The 16,654-nt window shown below is 39.2% G+C and overlaps 1 protein-coding gene across 6 annotated transcripts in view; it reads right to left on the bottom strand.

The window, feature by feature from the left end:
• The window catches only part of DIS3L2 (DIS3 like 3'-5' exoribonuclease 2), a 362,160-nt gene that overhangs the window by 332,016 nt on the left and 13,490 nt on the right, over positions 1–16,654 (bottom strand). For 2 of the 6 annotated variants that reach the window (XM_021074518.1, XM_021074520.1), the window contains exon 2: positions 7,099–7,172. The gene's annotated coding sequence lies outside the window, so the exon portion shown is untranslated. 6 annotated transcript variants of the gene reach the window in all.

The raw sequence follows: 16,654 nt of genomic DNA, 5'->3' as shown, positions 1-16,654 counted from the left end.
GTTCTCTAGCTGTCTTCTAAGAGGGCCTAGAATCAATGACATCCCAGTAGCAATGAGCATATCTAGGGCCGAAATCTCAGTGTCTAAATACCATTCACCATTAAAAGGAACCAAGGCTCCTTAGAAAAAGAGCCAATTTCTGAGACTGCAGAAGGGAAAGTACAATATGAGCCTAGAAAAAGAGTTGGCAAACAACAGCCCACAGGCCAAATCCAATCAGCCACCTGTCTTTGTAAATAAAGTTTTATTGGAACACAGCCATGCTCATTCATTTACAAATTGTCTATGGCTGCATTCCAGCTATGAGGGTGGAGTTAAGTAGTTTGAACAGAGACCATATGGCTCACTAAGCCAAAAATATTTACTATCTGGCCACTTAACAGAAAAAGTTTGCCAAGCCCTGGCCTAGAATGTCTTGTTGTTCCAGAAAGTAAGGAAACACTCAAAAAATGATGGGGACATGTCAAAAGTTCACAGAAGCCAGTTAAAAAGGCTCCTACTGGCTAAATATATGATAATTTAAGTATCAAAATGTTTAAATGATATAGGTTATAATCCACTAAATAAGAATCCATGAGATACTCATAGACAAATAAATAAATAAAATGGAGGAGGCTCTCCTCACATCAGAATCTCAAACAATAAATGTAGGAAAAAAATGGAATTAGAAAATCACCATTGGCAATAATCATAATTCATCAATGGATTCATCAAAAGGGTGAAAGTTTCAGAAATAAAAGAATATTACCTTGCTGTACAGTGGGAAAATAATAATAAAAAAAAAAAAAGAATATTAAATAGTCTGAAAATACCCACAAAGATATTATTAAGGAGTTCCCACTGTAGCACAGTAGGTTAAGAATTCAACTAAAGTAGCTCTGGTCACTGCAGAAGTGTGGGTTTGGTCCCCGGCCCACAGCAGTGGGTTAAAGAATCTGGCATTGCCACAGCTGCGGTGTAGGATTCAACTAATCCCTGGCCTGGGAACATCCATATACTGTAGGTGAGGCTATTTGGGGAAAAAAAAAAAGACATTAAAAACAAAGACAAAAAGCCTATCTTGAGAGAAATCTGACAGACTACCTCAACCAAGTGATCAAAGTAAAGACCAGTAATGGGACAAATCAACATAATTTGCCTCCTGATGAGATACACTAAGAAAAACACGCCACATGCAAAACATCAATTAAACCCAAAGAGAGGGACCTGCTACAAAATAACTGTCCTGTAATCTTCAAAAATGTTAAACTGATTAAAAAGAAAAACATCCAGATTGAAGGAAACTAAAGACACATGCAACCTGTGACCCAGAAATTTCTTTTCATATAAGCAATGTTATTGGGAAACTTGAAGACATGGGAATAAAACCTATAGATTAGCTAATGGCATTATATCAACATTAATTTCCTGATTTTGATCACTGCACAATGGTTATAAAGAGAATGGCTTTGATCTGAATGTCTGTAACTTACTCTCAGACAGCTCAAAAAAAAAAAAAAAAAAAAAGAAGAAGAAAAAGAGGGCAAACGGGGAGGGCCATTAAAGTAAATCTGGTAAAATGTTAATGCTGGAGAATCTGGTAAAGAGCACAGAGTCACCCTTTGTACTATTCTTGCATTTTTTTCCCGTTGGCCTGAGATAACACATTTTCAACAAGAACCCAAGTCTTCAATTTATAAAATCATATCTGTTTATTGAGTTATATTTTTCTCGTGCTAAAGAACATTGCCAACAAATAACAATATAACAATTAAAAAACATTCCCTAACATCATACAAATGATGTACTAAATAAAAGAAGTTCAAATAATCTGTTAAAAAATATATGGTCTACAAGATCATCCCGTCCTGTTTCATATGGGCCAAGAGATTTATTAGCTGCAAGCTCAAATAAAGTGATCTCAAATGAGAGTTATGTCAATAAAAACACTGCTTCGCAACAGGTCAGAAGTGACTTTACTCACTTATATTTTACAAAATATTTTGAGGACTTAAAAGATTAAATGTCCTGAAAGGGACCACAACCCAGCACTTTTTGCAAACACAGCTGTTGGTTAAAGCTCTTGAGAAAAGAAAAGCTCTGGAATGAGAAGCAGTTTTAGAAAGAGATAATGGTTATAAAATACTAAGAAAATTTTGGAATCTTTTTGTATTAATCTCCTTAATAGCTGATTTGTTTCTAAACGTACTTCATGACTATATCCTAGGACCTTTTCAGGCCCTGGGCGCAGAGCAACAAACTCAACGCCAACAAGGTCTCTCCTGTCATGGTACCTAAGATCGAGGGGATGGAGAAGACAATAAACAAGTAAAGAGACAACATGGCAGTGAAAGAGTGAGATGAGAAAGCGACCGGTGGGATGGGGAAAGAGAATGCTGCTTTGGCTTTGGTGATTAGAAATAGCCGCTACTGAAGAGACAGTTAGGAGTTAAGATCTGAATGATGAAAAGTCCACGTGAAGGTTCAGGGTATGGCCTTCTTGGCACAGGGAATGACAAATGCAAAGACAACAAAGGAGAAACCATCTCAGCAGGTCCAAAGAACTTTTAAAGGGGGGCCTCATTAATACTCTCCATATAGTAGATGATACCAAAGAACTCTCAATTCTGTATCAGGGGTGATCATGGCACTGTGACGCTATGACAATTTCCATACTGCATATGCATATGCATGTGTATGTACAATAGATGTCAACAGGGATTTCTCTACAATATTTCAGCAAAGGAAAGAGAAATCAAAAAGGACAATGTGCAAAAACTCTTAAATTTGGTAAATGAAGGCTGATAAATGACTCTAGTTTTTGTATGTTTGAAACTTTTCATAAAAATTTTAGAAACTCCACATAACAGAAACTTCATGCTAAAAATGGCAATACCTCACATCATTTTATACCCCAGCTCAGCTCTTACCTCTTTAGCTCTATCTCCTGATCACCTCATTTGCGGAGATATGAAGGAAAGCTTTAAAAATAGGTACACACTGGATAGGACCTACACTGTGGCTGGGTCCAGTTTCTAAGACAAACAGAACTAATCTGCCCAAGGCAGGGTTGGAACCCAGAGAGTATTAAAATAAGAGGATATAAAATAAACAAACATTGATAAACAACAAGGCATTCTTTCTGAGAAAGAAGGGAATTGCCTGGACTAACTAAGGACAATCCTCCCAGAGATTAAAAAACACAATAGGCTTCTTCCCCCTCCATCCCTTAGAGAATGCTCTGGCAAAGACCTCCCGATTGTGAAATCCCACTGTCAGTTTTCAGTCTTGCTCTCACTTGACCTTGTGGTAGCACTTGACACACAGTTGAACATTCCCCCTCCTCCTGAGACTCTACTTCCTTGGTAGATATGGCAGTGGTGCTAAAGCCGCCCCTACTTCTTTCTTTTAAGGACAAGGATCCTATCCACAGCCCCTCTTGAGAGACCGCAAGCAATTTTTGGTCCCTGGTGACCAGTTCTGGAGGAGCCAAGCGTGGGTCCCTAACCCAACAATCTATGATCTATAGAATGATGTGTCAGAAACTTCTACTTTTGGTAACACCATGGAATCACTATTCTGCAAAACTCTGTGTTAACACCAAATGACTACAACTGCTGAACAAAACATTACCAAGTAGAGAGCACAGCTGAGCTCTCAAGAGAGACAAGGAAGTCCCCAGGAGCTAAAAATCAAGTGAGAGCTAGAAACCAGAATACATAAAGCTGAAGCTACAGGGATCCTGGGAACACATCCTGGGGTCAGGACCAAGAGGCTTGTAGTTTAAAGCTGCCCAGGGGGTAGCAGATGAGGCCTTGACTATGTAAAATGTAGACAAGCAGAAATTAGCCCTGCTGCAAAAAAAAAAAAAAAAAAATCAGGTCTCCTGAGGGGCAACCAACTCAGTGAAAAGGTAGGCTGGGAAAAAAAATGCACCTACTGATGAAGAAAAACAATCAAGATATATGTCTGTTTTGACCTGGGCTCCAAATGGGAACAAACAGTTCTCCCAGAAAATTCACACACACAGGCCTGCACACCTGCAGTGTAGTCACACTAACTCCAACCGCAGACACTGCTTAAAGGGTCCCTAGGTTAGTAGTGTTAGCAGTGCTGGCTGAACCCAAAAACATCATCTCAGAACTATTCGCTTCAGGATAGTCCCGGCCAGGCTTTTGCCTGCTAACTGCTTACAAAGCACATGAGGAAGCTGGACCATATGGTACTTCTACATTGAGTTTTTTAAGGAACCTCCATGCTGTTCTCCACAGTGGTTGCACCAATTTACATTCCCACCAACAGTGTAAGAGGGTTCTTTTCTCCACACCTTCTCCAGCAGTTATTGTTTATAGACTTTTTGATGATGGCCATTCTGACTGGTGTGAGGTGATACCTCATTGAAGTTTTGATTTGTATTTCTTTAATAATTAGTGACACTGAACATCTTTTCAGGTGCTTTTTTTGGCCACCTGTCTGTCTTTTTTGCAGAAATGTCCATTTAGATTTTCTGCCCATTTTTTGATTGGGTTGTATGTTTTTCTGACATAAAGCTGCATGAGATGTTTGTATATTTTGAAGATTAATCCCTCATCAGATGCTTCATTTGCAAAAATTTTCTCCCATTCTGTAGGTTGTCTTTTTGGTTTTTTCCTGGTTTTCTTTGCTGTGCAAAAACTTTTAAGTTTAATCAAGTCCCACTTTATTTTCATTTTTCTCGGACGTGAATCAAACAAGATACTGCTGTGATTTATGTCAGAGTGTTCTGCCTATGTTTTCGTCTAGGATTTTTATAATTTCCAGCCTTACCTTTAGGTCCTTAATCTAGCAATCCTACTCCTTGGCATACAACCAGAGAAAACCATAATTAGAAAAAATAGATGCACCCCAACATTCAGTGCAGCACTATTTATAATAGCCAAGATATGGAAACAACCTAAATTTCCATCGACAAACAAATGGATATAAAGACGTGGTACATATAAACAGTGGAATATCAGTCATATAAAAGAATGAAATAATGCCATTTGCAGCCACATGGATGGACCTAGAGATTATCACACTGAGTGAAATCAAAGAGACTAAAATCATATGATATTACTTATATGTGGATTCTAATAAAAATTACACAAAAGAACGTATTTATAAAACAGAAAAAAACTAACAAATTTCAACACCAATTTCAGGGTTACAATAGGGGAAGCCATGGTGGGGAGGGAGGAACTGGGAGGATGGGAATATCATATACACACTACTGCATAAAACAGATAATTAACAAGAACCTACTGTATAGCGAAGGCAAGTTACTCAATAGTTTGTAATAACTAATAAGGAAAAAAGAAAAGAGATTATATATATAACTGATTCACCTTGCTGTACACCTGAAACTAATACAACATTGCAAGTCAACTAAACTGCAACAAAATTAAAAAAAAAAAAAAATCAGGAAAAAAGCCATCATAATTGGGGATCAGAAAAAACATCATAATGTGGCAGAAAGTAATTTGGGGTCATAAAAATGACAAGCACACAATATTTTAAAACCATAATGTGCATAAAGAAATAAAAATAAAAACAGGTGAAAGAAGCTTACAAAAGACACACTTTTAAAAGAAACAGAACTTTTAGAAGTAAAAAGTAACATTCATGGGAAACTTTATAGGTACACGAGCTAGACTGTGTTTTTCCTCTTGAGTTCCTAAAATTATGCACGATGGTTAAAAACAAAAGTATATTGTCTGAGGTGGTTCTCAGTGTAGATAAAGGAAATATTTAGGACAACTAATTAGAAAGTAGGGAGGATAAAGGGGCCTAAATGGTGGCAAGGTTCCTACGTTTCACCTGAAGTGGTAACATGTCAGCACTAACAGATCATGACATAGTACAGCTGTCGGTTCTACCCAAACTGACCTTTAAATTCAACACAATTCCTACCAGCATCCCAAGGTTTCCTGTAAATACAGACAAGCTTATCTTAAAACTATATGGAAATGCAAAGGAATTAGAATAGCCAAAATAGAGAAGAAAAAAAAAAAAAGAATAAAGTGGAGGACTACACTGCCCAACTTTGAGCTTTAAAACCACAGAAATCAAGACAGTGTGATAAGAGACAGACACATAGACCAATGGAACAACAGAGAGGACCCAGAAAGAGACCCATACAAATACGTCCAACTGATTTTGACAAAGGTATAAAAGCAATTCAAGGGAGGAAAGACAGCCTTTTCCATAAATGGTGCTGAAGCAACTGGACATCAATAGACAAAAAAATAAACCTTGATCCAAACCTCACATCTTAAAAAATTAACTCCAAACTAACTCTTAGCCTCTATGACACCAAGCGCATCACCTTAAAGAAAACGATGAATAAACTGTTGTTCTTATTTCATTTCTAGGACCTGGTCACTAACATAGCTGAATGATAATTGAAGAAATTTTATTCGACATGTTGAACATTACAGCCCATCTCAGGAAACCAAAAAAAACTAATTAGAATCTGAGGTCTCTGTTTTATCCTTAAGTAGTAAAGTGGGACTTATATAATAATCATTATAGAGGGAGAGACTCACATAATTATTTCATTCTAAGGAAAGAGACACCATTTACCTACAACCTAACATTTTAGAATCTTTATGAAAATCTCTAAGGAATTAAACTTGAATTTTAGACCCTCTGGGCTAATTCTGGGACTGCTGGCATCAGTCAGGGGTTATTGCTGTTTTTTTTTTTTTTTTTTTTTTTTTTTTTAGAGACCATCTTACGTACTATTACAAGGCTGATGCCATATTGGCTTAAACTCTAGTTCCCAAATACTCCTCTAACTTGTAAAGTATTATAACTCTTAGTGGAATTTAGTTTTATATCATTTTAGTCCAGATTTAAAAACCACTATACTAGAAAATGTAATTAAAAGACTTAGATTATGAAATATTTTATTCCCTTCTGCAGTCCCAAAGTACCTGCTAAATAATAGCTCAACAAAGTTTGTGAAATGATCATTTTTCAAGGAAAAATTACACTGTGGATTTAAGAAACTGAAATAAATGAAGTTCACTGAAATTTAATCACCTTTACCCATCTGTCATAACCAATCAGACCCCATCACTTTCACTCTATACTCACCAGTATGTGACAGTTTCTCTGTCCTTGTTCTAGTGCTCTGACAATGTCTGCGCTGAGGTCAAAGTTGGGAGTCACTAGAGAACAAATATTAATTAAAGTCATAAACACAGAGGAGATCAGCCCAGGGAGAGAGTATGGAGTAAAAAGAGCCTGGGATGGAGACTTGAGGAGCCTCAAAGTTCAAAATTACAAAGACAGAAAGGAATGGTCTCCTCAGAAGGAGATGTAAGAGAAAACGTAGGAGAGCGTCATGTCGAGAAAATCAAGATTTCAAAAAGGTCGTGGCCAATAAAGTCCTACTCCACTAAAAGTGAAATAAAGAATAAGTGTGTGTGGAGTTCCGGTTATGGTGTGGTGGAAACGAATCCAACGAGGAACCATGAGGTTGCGGCTTCGATCCCTGGCCTGGCTCAGTGGGTTAAGGATCCGGCACTGCCGTGAGCTGTGGTGTAGGCTGCAGACACAGCCCAGATCCTGCACTGCTGTGGCTGTGGTCTAGGCGGGCAGCTGTAGCTCCAATTCAACCCCTAGCCTGGGAACCTCCATACGCCACAGGTGTGGCCCTAAAAAAAAAAAAAAAAAAAGAAGGAAAGAAAAGAAGTGTTTGTTTGACTTGGGATGTCACAGGGAGCTTGGAGAGAACTGTTTCAGAGAAGCAATAGGAATAATAACCAAAGAGAAGTAACCAGGGAGCACGTGGAACTCAGGGGTTCAGGTGACTCCTGAAGGTTGACTGTGAAGATGGAGAGGTGAAATCAAAAGACAGAGTTTCCATTTGCTGTTGCTGCTATTTTCATTAATGGGAAACTTGAATGTGTTAAGATACTGATAGGAAGGAAGAAGTGAAAAGGTGGGCCCAAGATAAATAAATGACAGCTTCTCTGTGAAGAGCAGGGCGGGTAGGGACCAGTCCTTTGCTCAAGTTCACACAATTCACTCCCCCTCCACTTCAACCTCACTCTTAAAATTGTACCCATTAAAAAACAGCTCAAACTCCAAATCCTCTCCCTTCTATAAACCTCACCTAATTTCTCCAGCTCTTGGGATCACCTCTTTGCACACCCAGAGTGTGCTGCTGTCCACATTTATTTGACCACAAAATCTTTAACAGCAGATTCCACATAATACGCACTGGGAAACAGACATTCTACTTCCTGTCCCGCTGTCCAGCTCATGACTACCCCTCAATACAGCCTTTCCTAACCAGACCAGGACAAAGTAAAACCTCCCCTGTAAAGTCCTGAACAATCACATCATTCAGTATGTTAAACGGCATTTAAGATCCTAGAATGTGAGCTCCAAGAGTGTGGGGCCTTCTCTGTCTGGTTTACCACTGTATCCTAGTGCCCAACAGGGCTGGCACAGAGTGGGCACCCAGGAAATGTTCACTGAATGAAGTAATTAAAAGAGATGCCCTTAGTCAATATGTTATAATAACTATAAGTGGAGTATAACCTTTAAAAACTATGCATCACTATGGTATACTTGAAATTTGTATTTTATATTTATATACATATATAGAAGCTACACCTCAACAAAAAAAAAGATGCTCTGTTATTCCTCAACAGCTATTAATTACTGAAGAGAAGGAACTACGTCTTACACCTGTTTCTACACAGTGCCCTACAAAGCAGACACTGAATAAATGTTCTTGATAACATGGTAATAATGCATTACAGCCTAATGTCACAGTGGGAATTTAAAAAACAGAGTTTGGTAATAAACTTCGATGAAAAATGATGAAAAGCCTCTGTAAGGTTTCTCAGTTCTAATTTTAAAAGGTAAGTAACTGGAGTTCCCTGGTGGCCTAGTGGTTGAGGATTTGGTGTTATCACTGATGTGGCACGGGTCCGATCCCTGGCCCAGAAACTTTCACATGCCATGAGCACAGCCAAAAATAATAATAACAATAATAATAATAATAATAATCTTCAAAATACTAAAACATTTCCCCATACCTCAGTATTTAAGACAACTTAAAGACAATTGAACTATCTTTCCCCTGCTTATGAAATTGTGTTATAAACTCATATAATAGTCTAGAATCTCAGTGTCTATTATAAGATTTATCTGAATTCTGGAGTTTCATATTTTCACATCTTGATAACAAACAGGAGTACACCAGTAGAGGCAGGAAGTACATTAAGGATATTGCCAGAGTCGTTCTAGGGAGCACCTCCCTGCCTGATAAAGACAGAATCATCTTAACGCCACTGAAGCACCACAGTTGTGATCATAAACAACACGACAAATGTAAGCTCTGTGACGAGGCAGCACACCAACCAAAACTGAATGAGATCATCCAGGGCCTTCTCAAAAATAAGCTCTGCTACCAAGTAAGGCCCCAAAATGTTATCAATTTTTCAACAAACAGCTTCATTTCTCACGTGTACTTTGCACAGGATTATATTATAAATTCCATCTCATGTTTCTTCTCCATATTCTATTACTATGATTAAAGTCATCAACAGAATTACTAAACTGGAACAAATAAGATTGCTTCTGTGCTTTAAAGACTTCATACCAACAGGCTCTTTCAACCCCCTGAAATTTATTCTAACTTCTCTCTTCGAGATAAATGTGCAGACTCTGGAGACTAATTCTAGACAAAGTTGAAAAGGCTCAGGTTAAACACAAGTACATTTAGAAACAAGAATAACTATCTCCTCATCCTGTAGGGGAAGGAACAGATAGAGAAACCTGAGATATCTAAAAGAAAAGGGACTAAATAAAACCTTCATTATTTTAAAACAGAAATCAGAATCTAAAGAAGCGAAAGTTCCCACTATGGCTCAGCAGAAACGAATCTGACTACCCATGAGGACACAGGTTTGATCCCCAGCCTCACTCAGTGGTTTAAGGATCCAGCATTGCCATGAGCTGTGGTGTAGGTCACAGATGTGGCTCGATCTGGCATGGCTGTGGCTGTGACGTAAGCCAGTGGCTACAGATCCAATTCGACCCCTAGCCTGGGAACCTCCATATGCCGCGGGTGTGCCCTAAAAAAGACCAAAAAAAAAAAGAAGAATTTAAAGAAGCACACAAAGGCACTCATTAGTGTCAGAATTCATGATCAGCTCTAAATAGCAAAAGAAGGTGTCTCAAAAAACCAAAAGGTTTTATTTTCATAATGTGTGAGTGGTCACACTGGAATATCTCTGCCATGATCAGTAAACTTGAGCAGTAGGAGGATAAAAGAATACTCTCTCTCCTGAAGCAATTCAGGGCAATACTTCAGCAGCACTGAGAAGCCCACCCAGAAGGCCACCTAGAAATTGTGACATATATTTATTTCATTAACTCCTAGTCTGTGCTATCAAATAAAAGTCTAAGATCTTATCACTTTCCTTCATTACTTTTGAGGAGACTTTTTTATCTTTTTGTTTTGGAAAGTAGAAAGACTGATGTAATGAACGTATGCTCATCATTCCAATTCCATAACTACCAGTTAATACCCAAAGTAATTTCATCTACTCCTACACTCGTACACACACTTCACCTCCCCCATACACACACACACACACATACACGTGCTAAATTACACTGAAGCACGTGAGAGGGCTTAATTTCCCTTTTAAAAACTCTAAGTTACAGGTCATAAATGGCAGAATATTCTGTTCAGCAAACAATTCACCAAAAACTACCACTATCACTTAAGGCCTTTACCTACTTAAAGCATAAATTTTGTGGAGCAAGGTTATACAGATGTCATACAAAGGGCATGATTCAGAAGCAGCCATTTAATAACTGAGCTGAAAAGGAACTCGCCCACCCGTTATACGCATCATTTGAATGTAAACACCACCACCATCTCCGCGTGCACTAATCTCAAAATTAATAAGACAAAGGACAAAAGCTGCAAAGCTCATCCACAAGGCCAATTTTACCATGGCGATGTGGGAAAACATGCGACTTTCAGAATCTATAAGCAACTGAACATAATGACTAAAATACACAAGAACTGGAAGCAGTTTTCCCTAGCTTCATATTATTTCAAATGTCAGTTTTCATGAAAACTACTCTTTTTAAATTTTATACAAGCCATTAGTATCAACCTGGCTTCTGCTAATTCTTTAATTTTTTAAAAAAATGTCAATTACATCTTCCTTTCCCCTTGGCAAGCTGTTGCTATACCCATGCCTACTCTCAGGGCTGCAGCCACATACATCTGGAATTTACTACCTACAGACTCAGCCTCAAGTGAGGTAAGGCCTCACTAAGGACCATGTCTCTGTCTACAAAGCATGGCACCCTGGCATCTTGCCTAACACTTCAGCAGAAGACATGCAAAATTACAAGCCGTTGTATTTTCCCCTCAAAGTCACACAGAAGAATCCTAGCATTATTCAAGGCATCTGGGGGGATGCCGGACACAAAATTCTAAATAAAAATGACTATGACTACGCAGACAGAAAGACGAGGACATCTGAATGACCCCCCAAGCAAATCGGCTGATTTTGGATCTGGTCGGTCAGCTGAGCGCCCTATGAGGGGAGGTGTGGGAGAGGCCCTACAAAGCAGACAAACTACTGCTAGCCCTCCTTTCTGTACAGAAATCATGTTTCACATCCGGGCTCCACTCACTGGGAGTGAGTTTGAAAGATGGTGACTCGAGGGCCTGCAGGTTTTTCAAAAGAGTCTATATTTCCCAGTGAAAAACCTCTCCCACCCATAAGGGCATCACCATGGATTTAATAATTAATAACTTCAGGTAGAGAGTAGAGAAATAGGACAATCCAAGAAAAAGAACCAAAATAATTCCGAAAATACTGAAATGCAACTAAGACAGACCTGTGGCATTTCTTCTCCTTACTGCTTCAAAGTATTGGAATCTTTGCTTCTCAGGGAGACAAAACAAACCTGAAGTCTATGGGTCCCAGGGAAATAAGCTGGGCCTCCATCCACTCCAAAGCCTTGGCTTCCCTGTGCTGACGCAAGCCTTCTAAGCAGAGGAGCAGACTGTGGGACATGAGCTCCACGGCCAAGTTCAGAAGCGTGGGGTCACCTTAAAACTTCAGGCTGTGGGAGTTCAACTTTCTATTTATGGGGAAGCCACATCACTAAGACCTTGCCACCTCCAAATGCACAGAAAATATAAAAGCTATGTTTGTACAGACACTTTGTGCACATTTCATTACCCCAAGCGTGAGGAAATCCAGAGCAAGGATTCCCACAGCAACTGTAATCTTGGCAAAGTGCCATACAAGTATTTTGTTTGACCTCAGATGGTAGTGGCCTTAAAAGAAACTTACAAAGAATAAAGCATATTTTATCTCCACAGTTAACTACGGACAGATCAGAGATCAGAAAATCGCCTTCCTTCAGAGATAGAGAAGCTCTTTAAGACAGTTAACAAAGGTGTTCCCGTCATGGCGCAGTGGTTAACGAATCTGACCAGGAACCACGAGGTTTCGGGTTCGATCCCTGGCCTTGCTCAGTGGGTTAAGGCTCCAGCGTTGCCGTGACCTGTGGTGTAGGTCACAGACTCAGCTCAGATCCCACATTGCTGTGGCTGTGGTGTAGGCTGGCAACTACAGCTCCGATTAGGCCTCTAGCCTGGGAACCTCCATATGCCATGGGTGCGGTCCTAAAAAGACCAAAAAAGAAAAAAAAAAAAGATAGTTAACAAAGACTAGACAAGTATAAAGAATACTCCGGAACAATGCTTACCTAGCCTGAAGGACAACATAACAGAATTTCCTCTAAACTCTCGTTTCTAAGTTGCTAAGACAACCAAATTTTGATATTTAAAACTTCATTTCAAATATTTGATACTTTCAAAAAGTACCTTACATGCAAATCAGATGCAGAATAGGCCCAATTTTAGCTCCCCTTAAAGCAAGAGATGAAACATTTGAAGCTATCACAAAATAGATCATCTATTGTAAAACAAGCTGAATAATACTTGCTTATGTCAGTTAACATACAAAATGGTTTCACTGGATCTTAGCTGAAGGTTAAAACACGAATTTCTGGAGGAGTGCTACCAGAATAGGCTAAAGGGTAATGAAGACAGCTGAGCTTAGTAAGGAGGCTTCTGAAGCCAAAATGCCCAGATTTGAATCCTGTTCTACCACTTAAAAGTTGTGGCTTTGGGCAAGTTCTTTAACATTGTTGCGCCTCAGTTTCACCAGCTAAAAGAGGCGATAATAAAGCCTACCATGCAGAGCTGCCTTGAGTACTAAATGAGGTAATATATGCAAGGCTCTCAGAGCAGTACCCGGCAGACAGTAAGCACTCGACAAGCACTTGCTAGTATTAATGTCAGGTCATTTATTTTACCTTGGCAGCAATCTTTGTTTACTTGATAAACCAGTACCAACACTAAAAAAGATCAAAACATCTAAAAGTTATTTTAGGAGTTCCTGTCGTGGCGCAGTGGTTAACAAATTCGACTAGGAACCATGAGGTTTCGGGTTCAATCCCTGGCCTTGCTCAGTGGGTTAAGGATCCGGCGTTGCCGTGAGCTGTGGTGTGGGTCGCAGACTCAGCTCAGATCCCATGTTGCTGAGGCTCTGGTGTAGGCTGGCGGTGGCTACAGCTCCAATTAGACCCCTAGCCTGGGAACCTCCATATGCCACAGGAGCAGCTCAAGAAAAGATTAAAAAAAAAAAAATTATTTCAATTCCATGATGAATACTTACAACCAGTCTCTTTAGCATAACAATTATAAATCACCTTCCTTCCTCTTGCCTCCTTCCTCTATCCCTCTTGTAACTAAAGACAAACTCCAAACTCTTTAGCCAAACATTTAAGTTGCTTCATTATCTGTTGGCTCATCCTGGCTCATCATCTTGCAGACTCCTCTAGAAACCTTTGGCTTCAACCAATTTTCTCACAATCCTCTAAATATACCTTGTACTCGTTCAACAAACATCTGAGAATCTATAGTGCCAAGCACCTCACTAACACGACATGCAAAGTTGAAGACACAGTCTTTGCTCATAAAAAGCTCACAACTCCGAAAGCAACAGAAATAAGAGCAAAAATAAACCAATGGGACCTAACCACACTGACAAGCTTTTGCACAGCAAAGGAAACCAAAAAGAAAACAAAAAGACAACTTACAGAATGGGAGAAAATAGTTTCAAATGATGCAACCAACAAGGGCTTAATCTCTAAAATATACAAGCAATTTATATAACACAACAGCAAAAAAGCCAACCACCCAATGGAAAAGTGGCCAAAAGACCTGAATAGACTGTTCTCCAAGGAAGATATGCAGATGGCCAACTAGCACTTGAAACAATGCTCAACATCCCTGATTATTAGAGAAATGCAAATTAAAACTACCATGAGGTACCACCTCACACCAGTCAGAATGGCCATCATGAGTAAGTCCACAAATAACAAGCGCTGGAGGGGGTGTGGAGAAAAGGGAACCCTCCTGCAATGTTGGTGGGAATGTAAGCTGGTACAGCCACTATGGAGAACAGTATGGAGGTACCTTAGAAAGCTATACACAGAACTACCATATGATCCCGCAATCCCACTCTTGGGAATCTCTCTGAACAAAACTGCTTAAAAAAGAGACATGCACCTGCATGTTCATTGCAGCACTATTCACAATAGCCAAGACATGGAAACAACCCAAATGTCCACTGACAGACGATTGAATTAGGATGATGCAGTATATATATATGCTATGGAATACTACTCAGCCATAAAAAAGAACAAAATAATGCCATTTGCAGCAACATGGATAGAACAAGAGACTCTCAGACTGAGTGAAATAAGTCAGAAAGAGAAAGACAAATACCATACGATATCACTTATAACTGGAATCTAATATAGGGCATAAATGAAAAGCAAAGTTAGATCCTTAACACTCTACCTAAAAAATAGACTACAGTTGGCTTAAAGTGATTAATGTTAGAAGAAAATTATAAATATATTAAAAGAAAACATAGGGAAAATTCCTCAAAATCTAAGGATAAAGGAAGGGTTCTCAGGACATAAAACACAGAAACCACAAAGAAACTCAAATTTTAAAAATTAAAAATTTATTTAAACCAACATGGAGAGCAGACTTCTGGTGGCCGAGGGGGAGGGGGGGGGAGAGGGAAGGAGTGGGATGGACTGGCAGATTGGGTTAGTAGATACAAATATTACCTTTAGAATGGATAAGCAATGAGGTCCTGTTGTACAGCACAGGGAACTACATCCAGTCACTTGTGATAGAACATGATGGAAAATAATATGAGAAAAAGAGTGTGTGTATATATATGTATGACTGGGTCACTTTGCTGTACAGCAGAAATCGACAAAACAATGTAAATCAACTACAATAAAAAAATTATTTTTTAACAATATAGATAAAACACTTGCAAGAAAAAACAAATAGTATAAAAACACAAAACCAGCACCTAAAAAGGAGAAGTAACACAGATGGAGAAAATTAGAAAAACTGTAAGAAAATGTTTGCTTCAGATCTATGTAATAAATTAGCAAATGTGAATTAAAAAAAAAAAAAAAAAAAAAAAAAAAAAAACAAACTTCTTTAAGCCAAAGAAACCATAAAGACAAAACAACTGACTGGAAGAAAATATTTGCAACATGTAAGACTTCAAAGATTTATATACAGAATATGTAAAGACCTACAAATCAACATGAAAGAAGCAATCAAATTAAAACAAAAACAAAAAAACAGGCAAAAGCTGAGAAGAGTCACAAAATGAAATATTCAGATTTAATTGGTCAGTGTTTGGCCCAGGCATGGGTATTCTTAAACCTCCCCATGTGATTCTTCTGCGCAGTCAGAGCAAAGAACCACCCAGCCACCTCTCCGGGGAACAGGGAGGGTCCAGGTGTCCCAAGGGGAGGTATAAGGGGAAAGGCAGGAAAAACAAACTGCCACCTTAAAGGGCTCCTGCCCACTCACCACGGAAGGCCCTAAGAGTGCATTAAAGTGCATTAAATGCCTTAAAGGAGACAGGCTTTTTTTTTTTTTTTTTTGGCAGCACCTGTGGCATGCGTTAAGTTCCTGGGCCAGAGATGGACGCCAAACCACAGCAGTGACAACGTAGGATCCTTAACCCACTCTGCCACCAGAGAACTCCAACACTGGCTTATTTTTATCCAGTCAGAGAGCATTACCATTTTTTATTTCCATAAGGCAGAAACATATGAATCATATTCTTCTTAGGACTAATGAGGGAAAAAAAATTTTTTTTTAGGGCCACATCCACAGCATATGGAGGTTCCCAGGCTAGGGGTTGAATCAGCTGCCAGCCTACACCACAACCACAGCTACATCAGATCCAAGCTGCGCCAGCAAACTACACCACAGCTCACAGCAATGCCAGATCCTTAACCCACTGAGCGAGGCCAGGGATTGAACCTGCGTTAACAAGGAAAATAATTGAGAAATAAATTTACCTTCCTAAGTGCAAACAGCCTAGGATAAATACTTACAAAATATGACCAAGGAGTTCCCGTCATGGCACAGCAGAAATGAATCCAACTAGGAACCATGAGGTTGTAGGTTCAATCCCTGGCCTCACTCAGTGGGTTAAGGATCCAGTGTTGCCATGAGCCATGGTGTAGGTCGCAGACA

Source organism: Sus scrofa, chromosome 15 (genome assembly GCF_000003025.6).
Source record: "Sus scrofa isolate TJ Tabasco breed Duroc chromosome 15, Sscrofa11.1, whole genome shotgun sequence".
NCBI lineage: Eukaryota > Metazoa > Chordata > Mammalia > Artiodactyla > Suidae > Sus > Sus scrofa.
The sequence above is the reverse complement of the archived record's forward strand: the minus strand, read 5'-3'. Positions and strand labels throughout refer to the sequence as shown.